Raw genomic sequence first — 16,443 nt, forward strand, 5'->3', positions numbered from 1 at the left:
AAAGTAAAATAACAAAAATACAGAATTCCTAGGAAATCTCTAACGGAAATTCCATTATCAAATGGCAAAACCAAAAGCTCAAACACATCATACACATTGATATCAACTGTTTTATTCCTGACTTGATACAGGCATTTTCTTATGTATGAAGTGGTGGAATAAACCTGGGTTTATGGCTAGACAAACCAATCACGTGTCTGACAGTCACATAAGGTTCCATTATATTGACAACGATGTGTGAAAAAAACCAAACAGACATATTAGGTAAACATGTCACAAATAGGGGTACAAGACCGGAGTCAACATTGTGTTATAATCTTAATCACTAGAAAAACAAGCAAATCTGTATATGTCGTGTACATGTTGCAATTATATTTTACATGTTAAAACTTGTATGATGCAAAAATACAAGTTATAACATGTTCAAAAGTACCTCATACATGTTATAACATGTACAAAATATTGCTTAAAGATGGTTCTAACTTGTACAAACATTTATTGAATAATAAAGAACAATCATCACTAGCCCAGAATGATTTATACATTTTTTAAATAATTCATACCTACTGTTGCAATCCTTTTACCACTGTGATTCTTTTAAAGTACTGTAATAACATTTGCTTCATGGCTTATGTTGGTAAAATAAATGTGTTTTTATGTATTTGTATGTGTTATGCAGTCAACAATGGCCTATAGCGGTACCGGTGTGACACTGTTTAATAATAGCATACATTTCCTCAATGACAAGTTGATAACTGGTACATCAGATATTTTCAAGAACAATGACATAAGATTTTGGATAATACCCCTCCCCGTCTTATTTTAGCATGCAAAAAAAATATTAAAGCAATGTCTCCTATGCATACTCTATAAAAGCATGAGAGAAGAAATTGTTTTCATTGGACCACGCCTTATTTTAAAAATATTTGGAATTATTGAATCTGCTCTTCAACATATTTAGCATAACTGATGTACATATTATACTTTAATTTTTTTTATAACAAATAAGATCCTTGCATGAGGCGAAAGTCATTTTGGTGTTATTATGTATCAAACTTTGAAAACAGGGTATTGTTTGTAGAGAAACTGTTCTCGACAAATCAAGGATTTCATTGTAAAATCTATCCCGGCTATCCTCTTGCATCTTTAGTGTCAACTAGTATGAAAGTATTCTACTATTGCCTTCAAACTGGGTACTATTCATCTGGTCTTGAATAGTATCAAATAGAACAAACACTAGCATGAAAGAACAAAAAATAAAGAAAAACATATTATTAAAATTAATAACATCCCAGCTAACACATAATATTTTCATGATATTATTGACTGGTTATATATATGTTTTTCAAAATTATTTACCAAAAATATTTTAAAGACATTTTTTTATATCAGAAATTATGCATTAATGATATTTTAACAATAATATTTCGTCCCAATGTTTGATTGCTAATATAAACACATTTTTTGTAAATATTTTTTTATAATGAATAATAAATATTCTTTGCTGATGTTTTTAAAACGTTAAATAGACAGTTTTACAAATGAGAACAATTGTATGTCGAGGAGATATTTCTTTGCAATATTCAATCAATAGCTGATGGACATTTTTATATAACATTTAATATATATATTTTTTAGATGTGTAAAAGAAATATTTATAAAACATTTTTGATTTACATCTATGTAAAGCATAGGTTGGATGTATAATAAAATATCTTTTTGATGTAACATCAATATACTTTTCTTGTCCTAATCAAAAATATAAAAATGGTAATATCTAATAAATATTTCAATAACATCATAACAATATATTTTTTCGATTTTATTTAGAAAATATAAGTTAAAGACTGTTTCATAATAGTTTTAAGATAATATGTTTAATAGATATTTGTAAGATGTATGCCAGAAATGTTCTCCAAATGTTTGTCAGTGATATTTGAGTGAAGCACATGTTTGATATGAAAAAAGAAATATTTTATAAACATTTTTACATAATATTTTTAATTAATATTTGTAAAATGTACGACAAATGTTTTTCTTATGTTTGTTAGTGATATTTGTGTGAAGTCCATGATGTTTGATATGAAAAAGAAAATATTTTTATATAAGTTTTTAATCAGATTAACATGAATGTCTCCTCATTTTTGATAGAAAAGTCTTAACAATTCTAATCTAACTGAAATGAAAATTCAAATCAAGTCAAAAGAAAAATTATCTAGCGAATAACGATTGTGTTCTAAGAGCATTGAGAACCCAGTAAAAAATCAAAATTAATGACAAAGTCATACCAAATAGGACTACGATAATCTGTGCCTAGAACTAGAAAATTCTTTGTATTTTGCCTAATTCAAAGTTTTTTAAACAGTGTTTATAAAAAAACATCATTGATATTTCATGCCAATAAAGAAATATAAGCCAACATTGTGCCAACAATATGCAAACGTATTAGGTACTTATCTCCCCCCTTTATACCACATACTTGAAAATTATATTATTTCTATGTTCTAACAAAAAATGTGCTCTTCCTTCTCTTTATCTAACAATTTCAAATCTGTGTAGTCATTTAAATGTATTTACCTAAATGATTGAATAATTTTATGCACAAACAAAAAATATTTAAAACCAGCCCAAAACAAGAAATACAATTTGAATATACTTTAATTTTTTTCATTTTCTTGTATATCAACACATCATTGACACGAGTGAATGTTCTTACTCTCCAATTGATAGTTGTTAATCTACTGAATATATATATTATAATATCAACCAGTAGAATTTATGAATTGACTTATAATCATTCAATTCAATGCCTCAACTTTTTATTAAAATGAGAATAAGGTTGACAGACTGTATATAAAAAAAAAAAAACATAAGGTAGACATCAATAAAACGTATCCTAGACATTAGAAGAATATTTTGTCCAGATGTTTGAAAGATGTTGTCTGGATATTTTCAATTGAAACTGAATTATATCAAAATTATGTTATTTCAATATAAAATCAAGATATTTAAAAATAATGCTCTTTAAACATTCAGAACAAATATTTCCAGAAAATATGCTATTCACATGAGTACAGTCAGACATATCACGTCAAAAACATGTTTTTTAATGATATTTTGGTGATATTTTGCAATATATTTTAAAAATATCAATAAAATGTTTTTGTGCTACCTGGGTCGCTATCTTGGATAATTATTTACACGAACAATTATTTCGAATACATAAAATTATCTTTCGCAAATACGCATCTAGGATTAAATACCTATGTGATGCAAGTTTAAACCAGATTCATTATTTTTTATCATGATTAATTTGGTAGTTTTTTCAAAGCAATTATAATGGTGTGCCTGTTGTTGTTTTCACGGATACATGTAAGCTGATACCGTCATCAACTCGTACTCAACCAACTCTTCTACCTTTACCAAATAGTATTTTCTACCAAACTTTCTACGTTTTCCGTACCTATTTTTGGTACAATTAGATAAAATGTACAATGAGTGGTATTTTTTAGTTTTATAATTAATATCATCAAAGACATATACGAGGGTCTTGGTATAGATTACAGACGAGAGGATGCTGTTCAACTTTTTTTGTTTTTGAAACATTTAAGACTGACGAACAGCTTGTTACCAATTATGTGCGCTGCAGAAGAGTAACACCTTTCAGCACTGGGATAAAGAAATACATATGTTTATACATAATAAATAGGTTGCCTTGCATTTATGTACCGTGACAGGAAAAATAGACGTCACACTTTATCTGAAACATATACAAGAACCAAAATTAAAACAACATATCTGACCAATAAAGGCAACAGTAGTATACCGCTGTTCAAAACTCATAAATCCATGGACAAAAAACAAAATCGGGATAACAAACTAAAACCGAGGGAAACGCATTAAATATAAAAGGAGAACAACGACATAACACTAAAATGTAACACACATAGACAAAATCCCACGAGAATAATATATATAACACATCAAAACCAAATACATGAATTTGGGATAGACAAATACCGTGACACGTCTTATCGCAATGTGAATTTACACTCAAAAATAAGAGAAAACAAACGACACAACGTTATAATGTAATACACACAGAAACGAACTATAATATAACAATGACCATATTCCTGACTTGGTACAGGGCATTTTTAAAGGAAAAAATGGTGGGTTGAACCTGGTTTTGTGGCATGCCAAACCTCGCACTTTTATGGCCATGTGAAATATAACATCAAAATGACAGCACAGGACTACAATATAAATAAATAGGAGAACACAATTGACAAAGAATCACACGAACAACAGCCAACAAAAGGCAACAAGTTCAAAAATAGGCCAGAGGTTCCTGACTTTGGACAAGCGCAAAAATGTGGCTAGGTCAATCATGTTTTGTGAAATCTTAATTTCATCTAGCCAAAGTAGAATACACAAAAATACAGTATACGTACAGTAAACTTTAGTTTAAAAGAAGTCCGATTCCGGTGTCAGAATAGATAACAGAAGAAACTAAGCAAACAAAACAAACAAAGAACATAAATCAAATGTACTAGAATTTACGGACATACAAACTCCAGACCACAATCAAATTGATTGAAAGATCATGTCATTATCATCTGAAAACCAAGCATAATTCCATCCATAAGGGGTTTAGTATCATGCCATCATTAAATTAACGGGAAGGAAATAACCCCTGTCATGTCAACAACTGGTTTTAGAATATAAATGTGTTTATTTTTTTATGAAAAAACATCTATTTCAAATATAAAAATACCAATTACCTTGTAAATGGTAAAAATGTCTAGACTAGACTGAGAGGTGTTTTAAAATTAAGAGGCCTCTATAATATTGATTAGACGGTACAAGGGTAAAAATGTACCTATGCATAGTTCAGAATGTACAAGCATATGAAAGTATTATCTGATTCATATATATAAACTTTATAAATATTTAAAAGCTATATGAATTAAATTTTTAAGGCCAAATGCATGGTCTTTATTTTTAATTGACATTTTATTGATCATGTATAATGTAAAATAGTATCTCCAGTTTTGTGAACTAATACATGTAGCTAAGGAAATTGCCAATAGTACTTGAGTCTATTGTACACGCGTTTATTTATTCAAAATATACATGATAAGATACATGTACAAGACACAAATTGCAAACTGCATTATTTTTGTTATTTAGTGTATCATTTTCTGGTCATGAAAACGTTAATGTTTGGCAAAATAACTCCAACATGTATATTAGTTAAAACAAAATGATTTCTTTACATGTTAAAATCCATAACATACATTTTCATGTTCAATGTACATAAATGAAAGGCAACCATTTTATTATGTATAAACATTTGTATTCTTTATTCCAGTGCTGAAAGGTGTTACTCTTCTGCAGCACATAATTGGTAACAAGCTGTTCGTCAGTCTTAAATGTTTCAAAAACAAAAAGTTGAACAGCATCCTATCGTCTATCATCTATACCAAGACCCTCGCATATGTCTTTGATGATATTAATTATAAAACTAAAAAAATACCACTCATTGTACATTTAATATAATTGTAATAATGCTGTAAAAATAGGTACGCGTTTGTAGGCGTAGAAGTTTTGTAGAAAAAACTATTTAGTAAAAGTAGAAGAGTTGGTTGAGTACGCGTTGATGACGGTATCAGTTTACGTGTATCCATGAAAACAACACACACACACCATTATAATTGCTTTGAAAACAAGAATGTGTCCAAAGTACACGGATGCCCCACTCACACTATCATTTTCCATGTTCAATGGACCATGAAATTGGATAAAAAATATAATTAGGCATTAAAATTAGAAAGATAATATCATAGGGAACATGTGTACTAAGTATCAAGTTGATTGGACTTCAACTTCATCAAAAACTACCTTGACCAAAAACTTTAACCTGAAACATGCACTTTCATTTTCTATGTTCAGTGGACCCTGAAATTGGGGTCAAAAGTTTAATTTGGCTTTAAAATTAGAAAGATCATATCATAAGGAACATGTGTACTAAGTTTCAAGTTGATTGGACTTCAACTTCATCAAAAACTACCTTGACCAAAAACTTTAACCTGAAACATGCACTTTCATTTTCTATGTTCAGTGGACCATGAAATTGGGGTCAAAAGTTTAATTTTGTTTTAAAATAAGAAAGATCATATCATAAGGAAGATGTGTACTAAGTTTCAAGTTGATTGGACTTCAACTTCATCAAAAACTACCTTGACCAAAAACTTTAACCTGAAAAACTTTAACCTGAAACATGCACTTTCATTTTCTATGTTCAGTGGACCGTGAAATTGGGGTCAAAAGTTTAATTTGGCTTTAAAATTAGAAAGATCATATCATAAGGAACATGTGTACTAAGTTTCAAGTTGATTGGACTTCAACTTCATCAAAAACTACCTTGACCAAAAACTTTAACCTGAAAAACTTTAACCTGAAACATGCACTTTCATATTTTCTATGTTCAGTGGACCGTGAAATTGGGGTCAAAAGTTTAATTTGGCTTTAAAATTAGAAAGATCATATCATAAGGAACATGTGTACTAAGTTTCAAGTTGATTGGACTTCAACTTCATCAAAAACTACCTTGACCAAAAACTTTAACCTGAAGCGGGACAGACGGACGAACGAACAGACGAACGAACGAACGAACGAACGAACGAACAGACGGACGAACGGACGCACAGACCAGAAAACATAATGCCCCTCTACTATCGTAGGTGGGGCATAAAAACTACCAAATCAATCATGATTAAAAATAATGAATCTGGTTTGAAACTTGCATAACATAGGTATTTAATCTTAAGATATGTGTTATGATTGCTTATTTAAAAATTTGTTTCCGTTAATTGTTTTTATCAATTATCAAAATTTCGTTAGGGGCTAATATTTGCCGTAGAAAATATCAAATCAAAATTATGTTACTCTACGGTGAACACAATATTATGGCAAACAATCCTTCATTAATAATTAAGCTTTCTGTTAAACCGACTGTGAGGTAGTTGACTAACAAGGTGGCAATGTTATAAAAATCCGTAAATTTTCAAAATCGCATCACTCCCTTATTTGAAAAAAAAAAATCAAACTAAAGATGTACGTTGGTCAGAATAAAACATATGACGCCAATAAATCCTACCAATTAGGAAAGATTTATGTCAAATGGTCATTGAGCATTGCTGTGAATGAACGGTCGCTATACCAATACTCCCGCAGCATATATAAGTACGGAGAGGACAAAAATACGTGGTTTTTAAAAAACCTGACTGAAGTAAATTAAAGATGGAACACTTTCAAAGGGCGAAACATGCATACATATATACATCACATCATGACAATTATCTTTGAAATGCATTCCGTGCGGCTTACATAAACATAACATATATGTATGATTAATTGATCGATTTATTAATATTTGCTCCATGCCGCATCAGCGCAAATAGGCTGTATTGCGACGAATTTTAAAATGTGTATCATATATTTCGAACAACGGTTAGCTACTGTTGCTTATATCAAAAGACTTTCTTCGCATAAATTATTTATTTTACTAATTTTATTTCCCAGTGAAACAGTTTAACAAAAATATCGAACTTCAAGGCAAATTGAAATCGGGGAAGTCAATAAAAACTTACTAACTCAAACAATATCAATCAACGGCAGAACTGAAAAACAATTGCAATATTCTTGACCTGGTACAGGTTTTGCGCAGAAATCTTCGGCTAAACCTGGTTTTGTAGCTAGCTAAAACGTGTATAACAGTTGAAACCTGTATCACTATAGAAAAAAAACGATGACGTAGAAGTGAATTAATTCTATAATCGCAGTAAAGATTTAAAGAATGAATTGGCTCATGAAAATACCGTAGATTTTCATTAAGAGTAAATGAAGATAAAATCTTTTTGTTAACACAGAATCCTAGATGACAGTTGAAACCTGTATCATTGTATGGACTTGCTTTATTTCCCAAAAGAAAACCGATGACGTAGAAGCTAATTAATTCTATAATCAAAGTAAAGATTTAAAGAATGAATCGACTCATATCAAATTCCGTAAATTTTCATTTGGAGTAAACGAAAACCAAGACGTTTTGATAGTACAGGATCCCAGCATTCATATCCCCACTGACAATATAACTCATTTGACGCTCCCTGACAATCATTCATCAAAATGAAAAAAGAATATATTAACAAAAAAATATGTGTTTATTTTTCAAATACAAACAAATGATTTATGTATTTTACACATTGTCGTTAGTCGAATCAACGTTTTAAATTCAAAAGCAGTAAACACAATAGAAGATAGTTTTATGAAATATTTATCAGTTTAATTCTAAAAGGCATTGATGTAGTGTTTTTACAATGACTAAAAGAGAAAATTGCAGAGGTAGCATATATCGATGAAAATCTTGTTCAATTCTTGACTACAGAGACCATTACTTCGTGCTTCAGAAAATGCAATTTAAATATTAGATGTTCATCAATGTCTTACATCTCATGAAGATATTAAACCTAGGATTTCTATTAGCAAAAATTAAGTCTCAATTAATGAGATCTTCAAAATGCAATAAGAAAAGGGATATGGGGTGTCCATCTTTACCACAAAATAAAAATAGGTACAGCAAAAAAGACCCCTAAAAACAAAATAATTATTGAAAAGCCTGTCTTTCATCTTAACAAAGGAACGCGTTATTTCTCTAAATCATATCGCTCCACATGCTATTGATAAAGTTCTGTCACATGATATGTAGCTTCAATATAACGTATCCCAATCACATGTATCAGGACAGAAATTGACATATAATGCTATAATGTACAAGAGCCTTAATTTATGTGTCATTTGGTCTTCTGAGGAGAGATGTCTCATTGGAAAGCCTACCATATTTTCTTATTCTTTTATTGGTAATACGTGCATGTACAGACATCGCAATATGACCAACCTTTCCTATGACTGTAACATTCAACAGTTTTGTGTATTCAAAACATTTAAAAAGAGGAATAATTTTAGGGACTAGATACCTATGAAAGAGTTCAGATATGCTTTCACCAATTTCATCCCATCTATGAATCTAGAGTTATAACGTTAGGCATGACGTAATTCATCAAATAAGAGTCAAAACTATCGTGATAAATGTAACCTTGGAATTGTAAGGGAATCTTGTTGTTAAATTTAAAATGTTCAGGTGACCTGTTATGTCCCTTTATTGGAATTGTTGACAGAAAATTAACCGACAATAAAGGTGTAAGAAAGAGGCACTTTCCCTAAAAAAAACAAATGGTTCGGAATGCCCCTTGGTATGCTTCAAAATATATATAATTTAACTGTGTTTCTTGTTAAGATATGTTATATGCAGACGTACATTGGGGATTATAGTTTAAGGGATAACAATCATTGAAAAGGGTATGAATAATATATTTACAATCACTTTGCTTTCAAGTTTGTAATTGGAAAATACACAATGCAAATCAGTCTCATTAAGTTACGACCGTGTCAGTGTCAGTATCATTAGTCGAGTAAAATAATTTCAAGTAAAAACACCACATTAACATGGAAGCCGGGTTCTTGAAATGTTTCTGTTTAATAGTTACCAGTTATATGACTTTAATTTCAAAACCTATTGTTGGCGATTTTTTAAAAATGACAGAAAGAAACGACTTGAGAAATAAACATATCAAAGGAAATCTAGTTAAATCTGTGATGACAGAGACTAGTATTGAGTGCTTTAGACAATGCAGTAAACTTATTAGATGTCTTACAACAAACAAAATAAGATTTGTTATATGTACTCTAGGTTAAATACATATTCAGATGGAACCATGGAAGATGGAAGGATGTACTATTTGAAAGGTTAGTTTGTCGATAAAAATGTTTAAATTGTTTCGATATTTGAAGTAATATATTCAGCCAAAAGTTCCTAGTGGTATAATTAAAGTAATGATAAATTGGACGGACGCCATTCTGATTCGATTGACTTGTACGGAATATATGTGTCTCAAGCGCATTTGGTGACCTATAGTGGCTTACAACAACGTCATTTGGACACTTTGTGGTTAATCTCTCAATTATATCACACATCCATGTTTTTTTTTTAATTATTAAAATCGCATTTAATAAATTTTCTAGAGAATTTACACTTCCTACGGACTGACTCCTGTAAATACTGAACTATCCGCTAAACTGGAATAATATCTCCACATCTAAGTGAGTTGGTGAAGGGAATTGAGGAAGTTGATTGTACGATTTTCCGGTATATCATTAATTTTGATGTCTTAAATTCATGAACATAAAACATACTTTAGTATTTGTACATCAGGATTTAACAATAAACATAAATATAAATAAGTGTTATTTACACAAATTAATATGGTGACGATTAGATAACCTTATTTGTTTTCTGCGTCCTATATCCATTTTTGCATTTATTTTCATCAACAACGCTCATACCCATAGACATTGATGTATGAGATCTAAACATGAGAATACCTATATGACCAAAAGAGACCTGAACACATTTCCAATTCATATAAGGCCAACCTTGGCTGAGAGAGTTGGAACCTTATTTTCTCAATAGTTTATTGATTAATTGGGGAAAAGTTAGAATTACAAAAACACCGAGTGAACACCATCTGTAAAGCAGAACGTAAAGTTTAAGGATAATTCAAGAATCTTTTAATTCTTCCTGAGAAGCTTCTGTGTGAATGCTCCTGTATATCAATTGCAATAAAGTTGCAAATCGTCAAGAAAAAGAGCATAATTTGATCCTATTGGAGTACCAATTGTTTGTTGACAAACATGTCCTCTAAAGGTTATAGATATTTAGTCAATCAATCATCTTTAGGACGTCAGTTTCGGGGTATCGTTCATTATCAGACTGCTTAATTATTCTTTTTTTTTTTTTACAAAGCATCAGTTAAAGAACCTGTGTAAAACAAGATATTTGTACATACAGTGGCCATTAATTTTAATGAATCCATTTTTTTGTCAATGCCTTCTTATGTTTGGAATGGAAATACTTTTATTAACGTTAGAAAATTCGAAAGATTGTATACTCTTGAAAGAGATATAAGATATCGAGTGTATGTACTCTTACAGAACATTTGAATATTTAAGTATCCACATTTGGTTTATATCATCCCTAGGGTAATTGTTGCTGGTAAACTTGATGCTAAGTGTTTGGAAAGAGGTTTCGTGGAGAAAACTTCAGATACCTAAAACGGAAGACGGACGAACAAATGGACATAAGTTAGATATAAATATGTTTGTTGAAAGAAAATATTATGATAGGTGGGTAATTTATTTATTAATAATATTAATCCGTTTTTATCAAATAATAACAGCAAAACGCCTCGGAATTAAGGGTCCTCAATATTAACTTCTTACTTTATTTATGTTATATGACTTTCTTTTTCGAGCGTCACTGATGAGTCTTTTGTACATAAAACTCTGACATCTGTGACGAGTTTACAGGGGGAGGGGGGGACTGATTCTCTTTTGGTGAGTCAAACCATTATTTCGTAATTATTATGTATATTAAAAGGTTTTAAAATTGATCAGTTTAAATTTTTACTCGCAATACGTTGCAAGAATCTTGATATTTCAATGTTTTATACAGATATTTGATGAATCTCTTTATAAAATAGACGTAGTTTAGTTGTGGGTCAACAATGCTCCTCAACTTCTTGATTTATTTGCCCTTTTTTACTTTTTTTTATTCGAGCGTCGTTGGTGTGTCTATATGGCCTCTGCAACCTTTCAGGTATCTATGAGGAGTCGATTACATCATTTTACAAAACAGAATTAAAAAAATGTTATATCCAAATATTACAGATGTTAAAAACTGTCCTACAGAAAAGGGATATACATATAAATCGAGTCTCATGCTGTGCATCAAGTTTCATGATGTTGAGGTAACGTACCAGAACGCAGCCTCTACATGTCAATCAGACAATGCATCATTGGTTAGAATAGATAGTCCAGAAGTGCAAAAAGTTGTGTATTCATATCTAATATGTGAGTGTTTCTTTATCTTTTTCCTAATATGTAAAATAATGTTTATTTTTTTGTGAATAGTTCAGCAAGAGTAAAGTTTCTTAAAATATTACGGTGATTTGATGTATATTAAAAAATATGCTGATTTACACATGTTTTTGGAACAACAATATTCAGCACTGAAACTCGAGAAAAAAGTATGGAAAGTTAAAATTCAAAATAATTTGGGAGCAATTAAAACAAAAAAACGTACGCCGACCAGTTACAACCAGAATAAAACCAATGTTGATTAATAGCTTATTTCATGAAATCCACTACTACTAATACTAACTATGGCGTGTTGGTTTTCTTGTAAAGTCAGTTAGCATACTATTTAGAACAACTATCCTAAAATTGCATGGCACGTTCATGAACAAGTGAGATTGTCCTCATAACGGTCAAAATATATTTCCCAATTAAAAATGTTTGATTTATAAAAATTCATTTGCTAGGTTTAGTAGGCAGCAACACCAAAAGCACTTTTTTTGTCAGATAAGGGCCACGTTAACATACTTTCTTAGTGGGCAAAATTGTAAGCTTTAAAAGTACACATCGAAGTAATTATAGGTTGTTAATCAATAATTTCCTTTTCATACATGCAAATCAACCATCTAAAAATATGTGATATGCTTACCAATAATACAACTCTCCACCAGAGAGCATATGACAGGGACGTTATCAACTAAATGTCAACGTTCGGCCTGTACAAATAGGCAAAATAAATTCCAACAGCCATTTACGGCCCTGACATGACAATTATAAAACAGTCAAAACAAGAAATTAAGAAGCTGATAAATGTACAAACCATAAAAAAACCCAAAACAATGTACTATACATAATAAAACGATAACCACTAAACTCACGCTACAGCTTTGTTTTAAAAGAAGTATATTAAAAGTCTTGGTGTCATGTTTTTGTTATACTGTAAACAATAGAATTGTGGAAATAAACTCATCATAGATACCAGGATTGAAATTTTATATTTACGCCAGACGCGTGTTTCGTCTACAACACTCATTAGTTACGCTCGAATTGAGCACTACAGAATTCCACCATTTAATTCAGGACAATATTTGAACACAGAATTCCCCCACAATTTTTAGGATCAATGAAATTGGGAAAGTTTCAAGTTTTTGGTGGGTTTCGTGTTGCTTAGTCTTTAGTGTTATATGTTGCGTCTTGTTTACTATAATTTGTCTGTTTGTCTTTTTTAAGCATGGCGTTGTTTATTTTCGAGTTTTATGAGTTTGACTGTGCCTCAGTTTTTTTTTACCCTCTCCTTAACACTAATTTGCGAAAACTAGAACAACAGTTTAACATATTCTTAAAATACTTACCCTAGTCAGCAACATAAACTGTATAGACTTTTTGTATGTGCAGATGATAAAAAGTTTACCAACAGTAAAGCCTATATACAAGGCAACAGAAAACAGAACACAGCAGAATGGGAATTCGATGATGGAACCCTCATATCATACATGCCATGGAATCTGAACCAAAAACAACCAGAAGCGTATGATCAAATATTCTTATGTTTCAATGTTGTAAACCAGGGCATGTGGCATGACTGCATTGGGACACAATTATTTAGATTTGTTTGTGAAAGATATTTGTTCTAGTTTGAATATAATAAAGATATCTTGTTAATAAGGTTTCAATATGTTCCGCAAAGTCTTATACACTTGAGTAAAGTTAGTATTTAATAACCGATGTTTGTGCTGACAAAATATATAGATTATAACATGGCATTTTTCATATCAGACCCCTTATTAGCCCTTGGTCATGATATCAGTCTGAGAGCAGACAAGCTCGAGGGATGAGTTTGACCAAGGGCTGATAAGGGGTCTGAAATGAAAAAATGAAATGCTATGTTCTTTTTATCATATACTTCAGCAGAAGACATGCAGACAAAAACTTTAAATCTTTGAAAACATGAACTTGTTGTTATTTGATTTGTATTTTTTGATAATATATTTTACTGATTCCTTATATTTGTTTTATCCAATTTCATGTGATTTATCTCTATGTTTAGATAAAACCCTTTTGTGTAAATGAACATAGATATGTTTAACAATTAAAATCACGAAAAGTGTAATTATGTAGTTGGTTCTTTCTTACATTGATAATGACCTTTTGAACGAGCATTTAGAATATAATATCACTGTAAAATATATTTTGTGTTGGTACTGACCAAGTGTAAACTTGTATGTGGTGTGTGTCCATGTATTTGTGAAATTATATGAACGTTAAGTTTGTTCCATAATGGAATAAGTGGCGTAAAACATATTCTTCAATACATATTATGGCTTGTATTTTTACTTGGAATAGGAAAATATGCACCAAAATGCTGCAGTTACTGGAGACTTGGGTATAACACTTATTTTCCATAAGCAGTGGAAAAGCAGTTTTCGTTTGTGTTTTATATTAAATAACATGAGCTCAAGTCAGTTGAATGCAAAACTTCATAAGTGGTAATACTAGTATAAAAGATAAGTGTGTTAAAATCGGGAACATTTAGTGAGTTACCTTCTGTGAACTAAATTTAAGTCATTTATAGTGTCCTATGAACAAAGAAACATTGCAAAATAACTTAACCTTTCAGTCACAGAAGTGCTTCGCCAAATTTGGATGTGGCGTTGCTCCAATAAGGATTGAAACCCAGAGATATGAAAATATCGTTTTAGAAAACAGAGCGTGCAATATATGTACCGGTTTTCTTGAAGACGAAGCGCATGTTTATAAAGTTGTTCCCATTATGACGATTTACAAACCATTTATATTATGTTGCTGAAACTGCTAAAGAAACTTTCAATACTTTGATAACCAAAAGTCAGTGTTTTTATTCTAAGATGAAAATATGATATGTATGAGTGCCAAATATATAAAAAAGATGTGGTATGATTGCCAATGAGACAACTATCCACAAAAGACCAAAATGACACAGACATTAACAACTATAGGTCACCGTACGGCCTTCAACAATGAGCAAAGCCCATACGGCATAGTCAGCTATAAAAGGCCCCGATAAGACAATGTAAAACAATTCAAACGAGAAAACTAACGGCCTTATTTATGTAAAAAAATGAACGAAAAACAAATGTGTAACACATAAACAAACGACAACCACTGAATTACAGGCTTTTGAACCTGTTATTTAATTTAAAAAGGCGTAGAACTTTTTTATAATGTAAATAGTATTTTATTTCATATTGTGTAATGTATTATATCTATGCATTTTAATAGTCTCCTATAATTGAAATTTTGTATAGAATGGCTCTCAAATTATATAGTATTGTTTTACAATGTACTAGTATTGATTGTAATTGTTGAGACTTTGGTTGAATTGATTATTAAACACAAGTCAATAAAAAATAAACCAATAAATAGGTAAAAAATTTAATTAACTCTACTAAAGAATTGATGTACCACATGCATGGATATGATTCCGATAGTAGATAATGTAGAAACTCCCATTAGTTTCAATTCAAACAATACAATCAAAGTGATTAAAAGCACTGAACGGTAAAGATTGCTTCAAATTATTAGTGGGAAGTAAAATCAAATATTTCATTGGTTGTAGTTGATTAAACAGCTATCCTACACAAAGGAAGATAACTCCATTTTTTTGAGATGAGGTTAACAATGACATAATTTATGTTTTTTAGAACATTTATTAGATTCATGCACCTTGCAAAAGTTGTGTAGTTTTTTGACAAGTGTAACATCATTTTGTTCCTTGAATATTTGAGCATATATTACATCGATAAATTTCTGAAAACGTTCATGGATAGGATGTATAGAATATTATGATCGATGCACTATATGTTGTGTATCAAAAAAAGGTAATGATAAGTCTTGGAATATTTAGATATCAAGTCACACCAAGGATTTGATTTGATTGCATTCCATGCAATCTTTACCTAAAAACAGTTTGTAGAATGAAATCATTAATTTATATTTCAATTAAAATGTCATTTGTTGATTGTAAATTCAAATATTGTTGATCAAATAAAAGGATGAAAACAAACAGGAACTAAAGAAAGCAATTACCTATACCTTGAAAAGATAACAGGATTTTGAAATTTTTTGCCTTTACTAGAATAATTCAGAAAATGTTAAATATTGTAAAACATCACAGACTATTTGTGTAGTCTTTGATTAAAGATATAAACAATATATAACTGTGAATGACTACGTTATTATACAACATATCATCATGTGTATCATTTTATAAAACTTACACCTGTATATTAACTGAGATGATGCAAATTGACTTTTTTTATTAAACCTTTTAATGAAGGAGAAATTCCAAAGGGATAATCAGAATTGGAAGAGATATTGACATCACAATAGCAAATCACCAACAAGAAACTACAAAAATAACAGTATACAAAA

At 30.4% G+C, this 16,443-nt stretch overlaps 1 long non-coding RNA gene across 1 annotated transcript; it reads left to right on the top strand.

Annotated features, from left to right (window-relative positions):
• Positions 1 to 9,767: 9,767 nt before the first annotated feature.
• On the top strand, positions 9,768 to 13,807 carry LOC143084403 (uncharacterized). The gene is made up of 3 exons (XR_012981057.1): positions 9,768 to 9,867; positions 11,848 to 12,030; positions 13,429 to 13,807. It is a non-coding gene; the product is annotated as an uncharacterized LOC143084403 (long non-coding RNA).
• Positions 13,808 to 16,443: the final 2,636 nt, after the last annotated feature.

The sequence above is a fragment of the Mytilus galloprovincialis genome, chromosome 7 (assembly GCF_965363235.1).
Source record: "Mytilus galloprovincialis chromosome 7, xbMytGall1.hap1.1, whole genome shotgun sequence".
In the NCBI taxonomy this organism is placed as follows: Eukaryota; Metazoa; Mollusca; class Bivalvia; order Mytilida; family Mytilidae; genus Mytilus; species Mytilus galloprovincialis.